Below are 14,900 nucleotides of genomic sequence, written 5' to 3'. Positions count from 1 at the left end.
TCCTCTGATCATTTTTTGTGGCCCTCCTCCAGACTCACACCAACAGGTCTTTGTCTTTCTTGAGAATTTCAGAGCTGGAAAATCAACCAATTCCCCCATAAATATAATGACTGATTCTTGGGATACAGCATTTAATGTACTGGAGACTCCTGTCAACAATCTGAAATGTCTTTGACTGTTTAATATCAATGGAGAAAACAAACCCAAAACCTCTATGTCAGCAATCATATTAATTCCATTTAGGAATAGCTCTCTGTAATATGTGGTATATTATAGAGTTAAAAAATGTTAAGTATCTAAAGTAAGAAAAAAATAGTGATTATTTTTATTCTTCAAAATGTAAAATAAATGTATATTTGTGTTAGCTCTGCACCTGGAAAGTCAAGCTGAATGTGCAGGGAGTTAGGTGTGTGCTTCTGAATTCAGAGCATACATGTGAGTATTGGGTTAAATACATGGTAAATATGTGAGCAGCACTGACTCAGCAGCCTTCCATTGCTCCTGGCATAAACTGTTGCATTCAAATGTAAAACTTTTGACTTTAAAATGCTTTTCTGAGCCATGCAGCCATGTGGCTAACGTTAATTGGTACTTCCATTCCATTTATCATTGTCTTATTGCTGTCCTAATATTTGCTATTTAAAAAATAAATAAACAAAGAATAATTAAAGAAAGAAAAACCAACAACCCCAAACAAAAACAAGGTTACCCAGCCTAGATCTGAGTCTTCCTGTGCTCAGCTACCAGTTATTCATTTAAAAGTAGTTCATATTGAACCTGAATCTAAATTACATAGAGGAGATAGTATGAAGGGGATTCAGAGACAAGCAAACTCGCAGCTACAAAATTAAACCTTCATGGTAAAGAAATCTTATGGTATAGAAATGTTTTCTAAGGAAACTTCCTATCCCTCAGAGAACAGTATCTACACACAGTGGCTGTGATCACTGCCATATCAGAGATTAATTGCTAGATGGGATGTGCTGTACTGAAACACAAATCATCTGCAGAAACACTGGATTAGCTCATTAAAAAATATTATTAATTAGGGGTGCAACATCTGTAAGAGTTTGGTCATTTGCAGGTCAGGGGAGTCAAAGTGCCCGAGTTCAGTGGCAAGAGGGGGCTGGAATTACAAAAGCCCTCCATGCTCCTACCTCAGACCATGGAGGACAAAAGGCTGCACTGGAGCTGCCTGGAGTTCCCTCCCCCTCTCTCTTCCTCTGTGCTGTGATGCTTCAGCTGCCAAGATCAGCTGCAGTGTTTAAGCCAGAACTGTGCTGCTGTGAATAAGAGAGAACAGCTGGGGGATATTGCCACTGGGGGTCCCATGGCTTTAAATATAATCAGTTCATGGTCCGATATAATCCTTATCTTAACTTTCAGAGTAGGCTGCAAATTATCTCTGCACCTTTCCCCAGGTTTGTATTAAAAGGAATAAATTACAAAGAGAAAATTTGCATTTAGCTTACTTAGCTTGCTCATGATAGCTGATAGTGAATTGTGATGTTGCTCTTGGGAGATTTTTCCTATCATCTAGTGCATAGAGAATGATGGTTGGCTGCAGTTCCTATCACTTTTCAAAATGTAAAAAACAAAATAAATTACTTGAATATTAACAGAGAGGATCAACAACTGAATCAGATAGATTATCAGTGTCTGAATTAATGAAATAAAAGCAGCATAAAGAGGGAAATATGAGTGTAATGGCCTCACTGAAATTATTTGGGAAGAGAAAAGTGAGGAATAGTTTCACCTTAAAGAAAGTAGGACAAGTGATCTGGCACAGAAAACTGACAAGGTTATGGGGGATTATTTAAACTAGAAACAGGAGGAAAAAATCAGCAGGTGTTGAGGAACACTTGAGCCAGTCACAGACATCTGCCAGGACTGTCAACCCTATGACAGTATCTCTGTCACAATGTAAGAAGTATGAAAAATTATGGTGAAACTAGGGGAAGGAACAGTGCAGATCCCAGCAGTCCATCAAGGAAATTCAGCCAAAGAAGTTGTCCAACAATAAAAAGAAATAAATACCAAACAGTTCAAATAGAACTGATAGGAAGAAACAAACTAAAAACTGTGTCACCAAGGAATAGTACCTTGAGAGGACTGTTGTAGTTCTGGCTGTAAAGTAGAAAAGACAGAAAGAATATCCCTTAACTGCAGTGCAATGCCATGGCACTTCCATAAAAATAGATTGAGAGAGCGTTTGGAGGGGAAGAGGCCAGGAAGGATGAGGGTGCAAGAACCCACAGCTCCCAAGAGGGAAAGCACTTTAAGAATGTAACACCACCAGCTGCTGGCTCACAAGAAACCACACTGCATTCACAATGATGAAGAGATGCAATTAAAAGAACAAATACTCCCCCTCCCCCTTAAATCAAACACACCTGTATCTGATAAACTTTTGTCAATGTCTCTGATGGACTATAGATTTTCAGCGTGTTAAGAAGAAATCAGTTCCTCAACAAAATTCCACTGCTTTTGGTTAATTTCCAGTAAGTATACAAGGTAATTAAAGCCCATATCAGGACAAATTTAGCATGGCCATATCTTGGCACACTATGTAACTATGTCTATGAAAAGTAGTTCAAAAGCAGTGGAAAAAGTACCATTTTTAACATAGTGAGGAGGGAACATAAAAAAATAATTGGTGTTAAACTTGTGAGCAGATAATGATCATCATTTAGATAAGTGAAAAAGGAGATATCTCTGCTCTGCAATGTTCAATGAAACCTGAAAAAGCCACAGAGCTTTCTCCCCAGATGGCAACCACAGTACTGACACAAATACCACTGTCAATCCCTCGCTGTTCTCCTTTATAAATATCACATGGGTCTAAATATTAGCTGTAAATACACCAACTCTGACATATTGCTCTGCTTCTTCCCAAGGCAGAAACATCTCTTTGAGGAAGATGCACAGGGAAATAGAAAGTTAACCAATAGTTTCCAATCTCACCCAAACTCACGCATGTTCAACCGGAAGTGATGGTGTGGGGTGGTGAGGTCGTAGAGCCCCAGCTTTGGGCTGGAAGAATACAAACGATGGCTGAAGAAGTGCTGTGGCTGGAAGATGAAGAGTTTGGCCTTCCCTGGGAAAAACATTCAGGATTATAAATTTGGAACCCAGTAGCCATTGCAATCTAAAATGAAACAACTCCAAAACATTTGGCATTGATTATGTGGCTTCCAGTTAATGACTCTAGCAACTAATAAGTGCGTCCAGTGGAGATGGTCATCAGCTGTGGGTGCCAGAGAGGTCAGCATGCCTAGAGTGATCTTGTAGCAGTTTCTGCTTGAGGGGGTGCAGATCATAGGTATGTTTTCAGTCTAGAAGAAAGAAATTAAACCACCCTGGACTTCGTCAGAATTCAGTACCCAGTTTTTTGTAGGATTTGATGAGTGATTCACTTTTCAGTGTCATGTAAGAAAAAAATAACGCCATATCCCCTTATAATTTAATTATAAAATAAATAATCCTGAATATCAGGTAGAAAACTATTGACACTAAGAGTAGAGAGGGCCCTTTTGCAAATGCTTATATTTACTCTCAGCAACAATTGCTTAATACTTTTGACTGTTACCTCTGAAAAATGCAACATTTACTAACATATTTATTCTCATGAGAAGGTCAAACAAGATGCCAAAGAAGTGTTTCGACTTTGGAAAAGTGATAATTACATTTTGCTTGTTGGTAAAATACCTTTGGTGACACAGCCTATTAAGTTTTAAGAACTGGCCTGAGCTACACAAGCAAATGTTTTTTGCTGCTGGAAACAGCAGTAGGTCATGTATAGGCACATGCTGATCAGCTCTGCTGGCAAACTAGGTATGTTTCCAAGCATTTCAAATACAATTGTTCAGCTAGCAAACTAACCAGCAAATGGAACCCAACAACAAAAAAAAAAAAGAGGTCTGAGTAAGGAGACTTAACAGGTCTCTGCCCACTTTCCCCCTCCTGGAGTTGAACTGTGGTGGTAATCCCTGACCAATTTCCATTTTGGAAGGACTATAATTTAAAATTAAAAAGCAAAACCAAACTAGACTTCTGAAGATGTTGAGGAACAAGGTGGAAGAGTTCTGAGAACAGGGAGGTGGAAAAGGGTTGTGCATATGTAGTTGCCTCCTACAAAATGCCGGTGGGGCAGTACAGGCTTCTGTGGGGTAATTTGCCACATGTACAAGCTGGACTGCAGCTGCTGAGTTCAAATGACTGACCAACACCTGACTGCAAATGGAAAAATGGATTCCTTTTGGACCTGTTAAAACTGTAATTCAGGAGACAAGGGAGAACTGTTATCCTTCATTTATGAAGCAACTCTTAAAAAACTTTATTTTATGCTATATAACCACCACACTGTGTAAAGGGTTGCCTACACTAAGGGCACACCTGGCTGAGAACAGCCCATATAAACCATGGAGAATCACAGAATCATTTAAGTTGGAATCATTAACCCAGCACTGCCAAGTCCACCACTAAACCATGTCCCTGAGTACCACATCCACATGTCTTTGAAATACCTCCAGGGATGGTCACCCAGCTGCCCAGGGCAGCCTGTTCCAATGCTTGACAACCCTTTTGGTGAAGAAATTTTCCCAAATACCTAATCTAAGCCTTCCTTGGCACAACTCAAGAAGTGAAAATCATGACATGGCAAATGCTGATATGAGAGTTTGGTTGGCTAGGCTTTGTGGATTGAGTCCTTGGGGATGGGAGTCCTGGCTGAAACACGGAATGAGGACCTGTTATCCTCTCTCCTGCTGTCTTCAGGATAATTGAATTTCATGTCACAGATGCCCCTTTTCATCATCAATTTCTCCTTATCAGAAAAAAACCTGCAAGCCCCTGTGTTTCAGTTAACTGCCTGATTATGAAGGAGATAAATGGGGTAGAGCTGAAAGCTCTTCCTCTTCAGTCCCTGTTAAGTGGCAACTAAAAGTGAAGCAGAGGAAGAACTGCTGTGAGGATCCCTTTGGGTGTCCAGACTGACATGTGGGAAGCTGGTAAAAATGACACAGTTCCAATGACTTGACAGCATGCCTGACTTACGGCCTCACACTTGTTTCTTGCCTACAGACTGAGTCCTTGGGAGCGCAGGGTTGGTCTTGTTTTTTCTCCAAACAGTGGTTTGACAGCAACAAGCTGAGATTAGGCTTTGGAGGAATCAGCAAGTAAACACTGGGAGATTAATGGCCAGTGAATTGTAGCCGTATGGACAGACAAATATTTTTTTTGTGATTGAAATCCTGTGGACATTTGTGAGAGGAAGCAGCCCCCAAGTGCTTGTCACTTTGCACCATGCAGCTGTATATTTCAGTGGCAGATGGGGCACTCTGCACTGGTGATTTAACACCAGCTGAGGCCCTCATCTCTCTGGCATGTCTTTGCATGAGTCTTCAGGGTCGAACAAGGATCATGGGCACCTTGGCTTTCAAAGTTCAAGACAAAGATGTGCTCTGAACTGCACCCAAAACTCCTAGATTTTAAGCCATGGTGGCCACACCAATTTATAAGCAGAGAAGCCACTCCATACATAACACTGATGTAACAGGTAGTGATATAGTTGAGTGTTTGCTAGGGCCACTGATCCTAATGCATTGGTGATGAGAGTTTTCTAACAGGGTATGTGTATCATCAAGATAATTGGGTGTCTGGGACCATTCACTCCCCAGGGAAGCCACAGGGAGTCATCTCTGAACTCTGAGCAAGTCACCTTTTCTCTGCATTTGTTACTTCTCCTGATTAAAAAGAAACAGAAACAGCTCAAATTGCACCTTATAGGTCTTCCATAAGAACAAGTAAGAGACAGGAAGAACTCTTTTTTGAGATTATTACAACAAGCCGTGAATAAATTTGTGATCTATGTTCAATCACTGAAATGCTTAACACTTAAATCTCTCTAGTTTTTGTACACAGCCCGTAAGATAGCCAGAGTACACAAATGTAGTGAGCTCTCCCTGCAGTGCTGCAAGGATTTTGGGTATCAGGGCTTGATGTTTTGGGATAACTTGGCCACTGACTGCTGTCTGCTACAGGCTGTTCTCTACCAAGTTCAGGAGACACCCCATCAGTAGCTCACCTGTCCCACAAAGGCAGATGGACATAGACCAGAAAGGGAGAGATTTTGGTACCTCACTCTGGCAGCCAACCTAAGGCAAGTTCTCCACACCTCTGAGCTGGAGCTGGATCCCTAAATAGCAAAGGCATGTGCATCCAAATGATGGCCACTTGGCCCAGCTCTTAAATAGCCATAGAATAAAATCACATGGAGAAGTGAAAGATGTTTTGATCTTCGGATTAGAGAAATGTGCTCCCCTGTTCTGTGCTGCAAGGTTTCTGGAGGGGGAGACCATGCTGCCTTGCTGTCCTCTTGTTTGGTGGCAGTGCCTCAACTGTTTTGAGTGAGATGGGTTTTGTTATTACAGACACCTCTTAAAAGCTCTCCATCTTCACAGCCCATCAGGACCAGCTTTTGCTTCAGCCTTTTAAACAGCAGAAATTAATCCATCTCCCACAGGAGTAGGATAGGTGGCTTTGCATGGAAGGGAGAGAGCCCTGCTAAGCCACTCCCCACCTCTTGGCTGACAGAAGTCAGGGGCAGAGCAGAGCTGATGCCGGAGCTGGTGGTACCAGGAGAGCTGTCCCAAGCCAGGAGCAGAGTTATGTTCATGGAGCTAAACATGTCCTGCCTGCAGGCTGAGGTGTGATGCTGGGGGATGCAGCTGCTTTGCTTCTGAGGCTAATCCTCAGCACTCGTGCAGAATGCCTGGTAGCACTGGGATAGCTTTTTTCCTGGAGTGTATCCAAATACAGACTGTCAGACCCACCCTGCCTGTGGGGTCAGGGCCTCTTTTCTGAGAGCCATTTCTGCCTCCTGCAGAACAGGGCATTGCAATCCCCAGCTCTGATTTGTGGATGTTGTGATGTGGGTGGTTACCCACATTCCCTACAAACCCTCAGTGCCAGAAGCCAGGGATGGTGCCAGGCTGGCTCTGCTCCAGTGGGGATGGGCTGGGGGTTTAGAGAAGCTGGTGTGGAGCCAGTGTGAGCCAAACTGCTGCACAGGGAATTAGCAAGCACTGAGCCACAATGGCAGTGCACATGCAGAGCTGCGGGCTGAGGAAGTGTCCTGCCCACTCCATCCCTGCATCCTACTCTTAAATTACAAACTTGAGCTCAACAACAACCACAGCTGTACCTTTTTCTCTGAACAGGCACACGCTGACTTTTTCACCTCAGGCACTTCAGGAACAGTGAAAGTGAAAAAATATTGATAAAATACTATTAAAAATACAGAATAGCTACTCCTGGCATTTTTATAGCACTTTTTATCCAAGAATGTGTGCAGCACAATTAGGATCACGGGTTCAAACACTCCAGTTCACAGCAGCTGCAATTGGAGTCAATCATAGATGACACCCTAGTTGCTCATACCATACTTTTGCTGCTGAGCCTATCTACTGTCTCTGCTGAAGGCTTTGAGCTACACTTCAAAATATTTATGTTATTCTTACTGCGTAAATAAAAAACTTGAGACTCTCGCTGCAAACCCCTTCACTATCACTGACATTCATGAAAGAAAAAACAAAACACAGACAGAGCTCAGTCCTTGGCCCATCAGCATGCTGAGCAGGCCATCCATCAGATATGCCTGTGCACTGCAGTCATTACTCAATGAGCAAAATCATTTACAGAAAAATCCATGATGCCCAGCCCTATGGCACTGACAGTACTCCAGAGGGTTTAGCACCTCCTGTGCTGCACATCTCATTTAGAAGTGATGTGTTTCAGTGGCTGTGGCAGGGCAGTGGTGGGTGACATCCCTGTTCCTTGGGGTAGACAGACTTTGCTCCAGAGGGCACTTCAGGAATCTGCAAGTGTCCCTCCTAAGGAAGTGCATAAAATAACTGAATATCTCAGTGATAAAAGGGTCACAGTCACACAAATATTCAGTTTGAAGTTGTGATAAAGTGAGACTTCAGTTGTCTCTCCAGAATTGTATCTGAGTGTAGAAATCCAGCCCCCAGCCCACTCCTCCTCTGCGAGCTCCTGCTCATGGCTCATGGCGAAACAACTCCAGCAGCTGCCTCCCCTTCCCCACACAGCATCCCTGACTCGGCTTCTCCCAAAGCCTCATGCTGTTTTCTCACTCATGCCCAACACTGGCAGATTAATTGACAGCTTGCTGCTATTTTTACCTTGTAGCTTCTTTGCTCAGCTGTCTCAATCAGCTGCTGCTTAGATTTTCCTTTCTCTGTGCCTGCAAAACAGCAGGCTGGAGGCTTTCAACTCTTGCTCCTGTTCCCCCCTCTTCTTCAAGACTAATACTTGTATTAAATTCAATCTCTTCTTTCTCCATCCCAAACTTTCAACAACCAAGGCTTGACACATTTGCCTTCTTGTATCTCTCTTCCAGTCTGACCGTGACAGAAAATGCCAGTTTTTAATCCTCACTCGCACCCCAAGCCAAGACAGAGAGACGAGCACACCCTCATTTCTGAAGACGCCAGCTAAGAACCTTAAATAAGCTGAGGGAAGCAAATGATTCAGCAGTCACAAGAGGTCTCAGTAACAGATGGCAGACTAGACAAGCTCGCTCATGTTTGCTTGCACAGCGAGGCCTTTTGTGACAGTCTTCTGGAGGGGCTGCTTCCCGTGAACAGCAGGACAACGCTGCAACGAGAGCAGCTCCTTTGTGCATAGATCTTTACAACACCCACAGCTGCCTGCGAGTGGTTTTCACACTTCTAGCTTAAATTTTGAGTAGGTAAACATGCTTTTGATAAAAATTTTTCTTGTCAAGAAAATGTAATTTAGTTGTTCTCACAGTTGTACTCCATGATATTTAATTGCTAAGGCTCTTTTCTCAGGTCACACTTAAAATCAAGCTGTTTCAAAACAAAATGCTCCTATGCAGATACATATTTTAAAGAATGGCTTCATATCCTCCATCAGACAAACCATTAATAGGACTAAGAAGTCAGTGGTCCCTACCTTTTCTTCTTTAAAGAAACAAATAAAACAGAACATGATTTTGCATAGCCTCTAGACAACAATAAAAATAGCTTTTGGATGTTGAACAACACCACACAAGTTGTGTGACTAGGAGTCAGCTGTAGGATTAGTGGCTTTCTTGTAAGGCTGTGACTGCTAGACCATCATATATCCCCGTTATATCACCTAGATTAGTAAGGAAGAATAAAATACTTCAGTAGCTCCTGAAATAATGGTTTCTTTCAGGTGCACAGTTGGTGCTAACTCTGGCCTTTTTCCTGCCTAAAGATCTTCTGTCTGCTACAATTTCACTTTCCTTCCCTCCTATGCCAAAACCACTGCCCTTAATTCTCCCAGAACTGCACAGCACACAAGGTGACCTCGTGTATGTAAAACTCATTACAGACTCTCATTGGAAATCTCATCCTCCACCAGTGTCTAAAAATGAAAGTTCCTTTAATAAATGGTATGTCAGCCACAGGATAATATTCCAAGCTTTCCCTTCCATGTGCCCTTGCAGCAATGCTGTAGGCATACCCATAGGTTTAACACTTCCAACCTAAAACCAGGCAGATCATTTTCTTCTAATCTGGGATGCTAAAGGTTGTTTCTATATCATTGTGGTTATACACCTGCTGTTACAATCCTGTGAAAGAGTTGAGAAGTGGCACACTGCTCTGTAAAGTGGAATTCCTCTTGAGCCATGTTACAGAAAGGGAGGTTTGAGTGTTTCTAGCTCCATGCTGCAGAGCTCCAATTCTCCTGTCATTGTTCTAATGATGATTTTTGCCCATATGATCTATGCTAGAAGAAATTTTAAAAACAAGTATCAGCAGATATATTTGTATTTATAGTTCCTATGTAAAATCATACATGGTTTTCTTCTATGCATATGAAATGGGTGTTTTCTAAGTTACACAGCTTTACTGCTTTACAAACAAGCATTTTTAGGATTTTCTGAAGGGCTTACTGTTCAGTGACCCATGAATGTAAAGAAAAGGTCAATTTGAAATGTTTGCCCACTTTTAAAAATACCCTATCTTTGGAGGCAAAGGAAAAATAAAACCAGATCAGAAGATTATGTTAGGAAGTCCTTAAAGCCTTCTTTTATTAATCATCTGATGTACAGTTTTAGGTAGAAATGTTCATTGAAATACCTTGATTATAAAAATCTAACTTTGAGGTCAGGTTGACTTGGTCAACAAAACATAAGCCACTCTTTATGTCTGGGTAGGAAAAAGGAGCAGAACAAATTCAGTGTGTATGGAGGAGTGACAGATGCCTCTTTTAGAGGAGAGAGGAATTAGACCATGTGTTACGTTTAGGTTTTAGGGCTGAAAGGGACACGACCTTTGCCACGCTGTCTTGACCCAGCCCTGCATATATCCTGCTCAAGGTAGGATTTTGATGACATTTCAAGATAATGAAAGACACAGTTTTAGTGGGGGAACAGACTTTCACCTTTCTAATTTCCCTTGAAATGAGCTGTGTGAATGTCTTGGGGCAGTACACAGGACTCACAGGCAGAGTTCTGTGCAAGCAGTTATGTGTCTAAACACTTGGATCAGTTTACATGCACGAAAGAGTGTTATAGCTGTCCCTACCTTTGCTCCTTGGGAAAAAATAGCTTAATGGGGTGTTGTTCTGTTCCAGACACTCATTCCTGTGTGGATAGACCAAACATGGAAAATTTGACTACTAAAACGAGACTGCTAGAAAATTAGGAGTCTGTGAAAACAGGAGCTGCAATGTTTAGTGGTTTGCAGTCTTTACTACAGCAATTGCAGTGGGTGACAACGGTAATGGTTAAGAAATACAGCCCAACAAAAATTACAGCATTTTCCAGGGGTGACATGAGACATAAAGCTGATAAATAATCCTGTAGGAATCTACTGCCTGTAGTGTTTTACTGCTATTATGAAACAATATTATTCAATAAAATTTAAAGGCAGGGCTATTAATTTGCAAGGCAGTGTATTGATATAGCTTACACTGATAAAAGTCAACCCAAAAATCTGTGTTCAAAACCATTTGGATTAACCTTTGTAATTAGTCATTTACCATGACTACCTCTAACCTAGATACTGCTGGCTTAACCAATGTCTTTAGGTGACCTCTTCTATTAAAAAACTTCCAACAAAACAATTTTCAGAGATAACCAAAGATTTTATAAGCAAAGACACTTTTTTCAAAACACATAAATTATTCATATTAATGCATGAAATCAAAATTGAAAAAAAATTCAAATAAAAAAAGTTTGCATAACCATGAACACAAAAAATAATAAATCTCTATTTGAACAGCCACCAGAGGCTGCTAGAGACCTAACCTTGCACCCCTTGCCCTCCCCTTTATTACAAGTTTGTTGGTCTCCCTTGCAGTGTTACTTGTCTTCAACAGCCAGAAGGTCTGTAGTGCCCCTTTTTCCTATGTGACAACTAGATTCATAATTAACTAACCCTATTTTTCTGGAATAGCCCTTAAACAGACTTTCCTAGAACAAGAATGTGAAATGTGGATTAAATTGTGCTTTGAACAATGCCAGTTAAAACATAGCTGTCCTAAATGTGTGCAGCTGAGAAGACACTGAAGTCCTTTGGCCATATTATTATTTTTAAATCATATGTTAAAGTGTGCAGGATATTTTACCAAGGAGATAAAATTTCTACCCCAAAGACCTTGCAGTCTCACAAGATCTAAAAAGACTGAGGTACATTGGCTACAGGCTAAAGGACTCATTTGTTGAAATTGCATGGTAATGCTAGAAATTTTCACATATTATTAAATATTCTCCAGTCCACTGTGTGACACTGAAACCCTCCATCATTTGAGGCTACAAAGCTACTAATGCTTTTCTCACTGGGAAGGGTATTGGGGAATATGGCTATAGCAGGATAGACTTTTTTTCTCTTTCCCTCTATACTCTTTCATACTCCCTAAATCCCATATTCAAATGGATGGAGCATCCTCTCAGGTTAAGGTCAAGCCACTCACATTTCAGATAAGAAGGTCTAAGACCTTGGTCTGTCATGACAGCAGGACAGACAAGGCTGCCCCAGCCCCACTAAACTCTTCTTGGTTTGGGCAAAGTTTTGGTGTAGCTTTAGGGCTGCCAAGAAAATTTATTTGAGGAATGCGAGTAAAGGGTGGATGGCCTCTATGTTGTTGCCATGATGGAGAAAGAGCAATAACAAATAGGCTGAATGGGGGATTGTCATACCAGAAATGCTACGTCTGACCTTAGGTTGGTATTAGTGATGCAGGGAGGTGCTGGTTCCTGAGAATCATCACTATGAGTCATATGCTGCTGACTTCTGTTTATCTAAGAAGTTTTATAGCTGCTAGATTTTAAGCTGCTGGTAAGAATCCACATTTTTTATTCCTTTAGATACAAGTAGATATATGCAATGATACCTCAGAGCACTGTTTTTAATGATGCTTTAGAGCTTTCTTCTAAGCTTCAGAACAGTTTCTGTATGTGTATTACAATAAAATAATATAACTAAATAACAGCAAATTTATTGAAAGTGGCATAGTCTAGGCTACATTGTTAGCATAGCTTTAAAGTTTTTTACTGTTGCTGTAAATGTCATGTTTTTCTTCTAAACAGTTTTCATCCAGATCAATGCAGAATTACAAAATTTGATTTTAAACAAACAGTGGCAGCACTTACAGTTAGTCTAAACGACAATAACAACAATAAAGCATCGTCTGGCAGGATGTGATACAGGTTATGCTCATATACCACCAATGACTATGCATCAGCATAAAACCGTCTGCTCTCCTGCTTCAGTTCATAAAAACTTAAAAAGAATTAAGTCTACCAACTGGATTTTTACTAGCTTGGCTATTGAAGTCAGAAAGCAATAAGTGTTATTTATCTTAGGAATAGAAGAACCCAAAGAACTTGATTTAGGCAGTTGAATAAATATGAGTATGGAAAAGGGAGAAGATACACGAAGAGCACACGCAAAATTTTACCAGGTAAAACCCTGTCTGGAGAGACACATCCTGAATAAAAGCAATAGCAAGTTACAATGTTGGTATCTCCTGCTCAGTTGCCCCTTCTGAGACCACCATCAGGGATTTGCTGATCCCTGGGCAGAGCAGGGACTCCAGGTAAGGAGCACAGAGCAGTTATATTCCCCAGGAAGGGTCAGGTGGGGATCATTGGTTATTAACAGTCCCACTGGGCCTGCCTAAAATCAGAGATCCTCCTGCTGCCCAAGGAAAATCAGCAATGCCTCCATTATTCCTGGCAGGGTGTTGTCCCACCAATTCTTTTAAAGGAGTTTCCACAACTTTCTCAAGCAACTGGTTCTAATTTTCGCCCTTAGAAACCTTCCTTGGTGTTGCTTGGGAAGATGTTCTCTTTCACTTGGGAATGCATCCTCTTGCCTTTTAAGCTCGTTATTTTATCTTCCCCATCTGAATGTGGAGGTGATTCCCCACTCCTCTGAAGCTGCCTTTTACACCTATAAAGACTTCTGTCCCTCATGTGATTTTTTTTCTTTCCTCAGAGCAAACCTTCTTCAACTCTCTGGTTAATATCTCCTCTAATCTTTGGGCAACTGCTCAGAAATGTGAAGCTGAAAACCTGAAATACCTGAGCTGTGGCTGTATCACTACCAGGAGAATCTTTTCACCTGACATGCTGGTTTGACATTTTTCTCTGCATCCGAATCAGCTATTACAGCAACCTGAGGTTGCTGATCAGAATTTGAGTCAAAAATCACCAAATCCTACAGTTTTGCAGTTCCCTTATGTGTATTTATGTAGCTATTTTCTCTAAATGTAAGACCCTGAATCATACTTTTTCATATAAAAGTCTCAAGAACATTTTGATCTCTAAATCTTGCATTCAGCAGAGTGGCTGATCCCCATTTAGTACCAATAATCTTTTTTTTTTTTGGTATAGTCTGCAAATTTAATTTGAATACCCTGTCAAGACATCTAGAACACTCAAGAACTCCAAAGAGTCTGTTCAAGATAGCCTTTCATTTTGGCAATGGGTCATGAATAACTGTGGTTTGATTACAGACTTGCAGCTATCTTTGCTCTTAGCCTCTTGTGGTTCCCAGTTGGAAGATGAACATGTCATTCAAAACACTGCTGGAAGCCAAAATATGACATCTTTTGCTTCCCTTCAATCACAGTGTTTGCATGTCACATGAGGCAATTAGGATTGGCAAAAGAAAGACTTGTCAGACTAATCCATGTTTCCTTCTGCTTCCCCCCGCCCCAATTCTGGGTAACTAAAAATAGTTGGCTTGATGATTGCTTTCCCTACAATTTTTCTGGAATTGAAACTCAGCTGACACCTTTGCAACTCTCTGGCTCTTTTCCCTTCCTTTCAGAAGTATGGGCACTGCATCTTCTTAAAGAGGGTCTGGCATTCACCCATCTTTTGCAAATTCAACACGATAATTACTGATGACTTGTGAGGTTCTCATCAGCCAGATTTGGAAGGAAACCAAGGGTGAAGTTTATCATAGTAAGCAGATATTAAATATAGTTCTTGTCTAACCATTTCACCCGAGGGCTGAAATCCTGCCTCTTTTTCAAGCCATTTCCAATACTCACAGTGAAATCAGTTCAGGAATCAAAGATTTTTTTTCCCCCAATCCATCATATTCATTTTAAATGCCTTTATGACAGAAAGAAGAGAAAAGAAAAATCTAGTGTTTTATAATGACGAGGGAGAACAAAATGAGATGGCTGCTGCATTGTCATTTCAAAACAGAGAAGAAATTGTCATGACAGACACTTTTGTCTTTCATTGTGCCTCCTATTCAATGCACAGGGGTCAGACTCACTCCATTAGAAGAGAAAGAGGCACTACTGAATGAGTCATGTCTCTGTTCTCACAGTGAGATGCTCACACTCTTACTGTGCAGTGA

This window comes from Corvus moneduloides, chromosome 2 (assembly GCF_009650955.1).
Source record: "Corvus moneduloides isolate bCorMon1 chromosome 2, bCorMon1.pri, whole genome shotgun sequence".
NCBI lineage: Eukaryota > Metazoa > Chordata > Aves > Passeriformes > Corvidae > Corvus > Corvus moneduloides.
Note: the sequence above shows the minus strand (reverse complement) of the source record.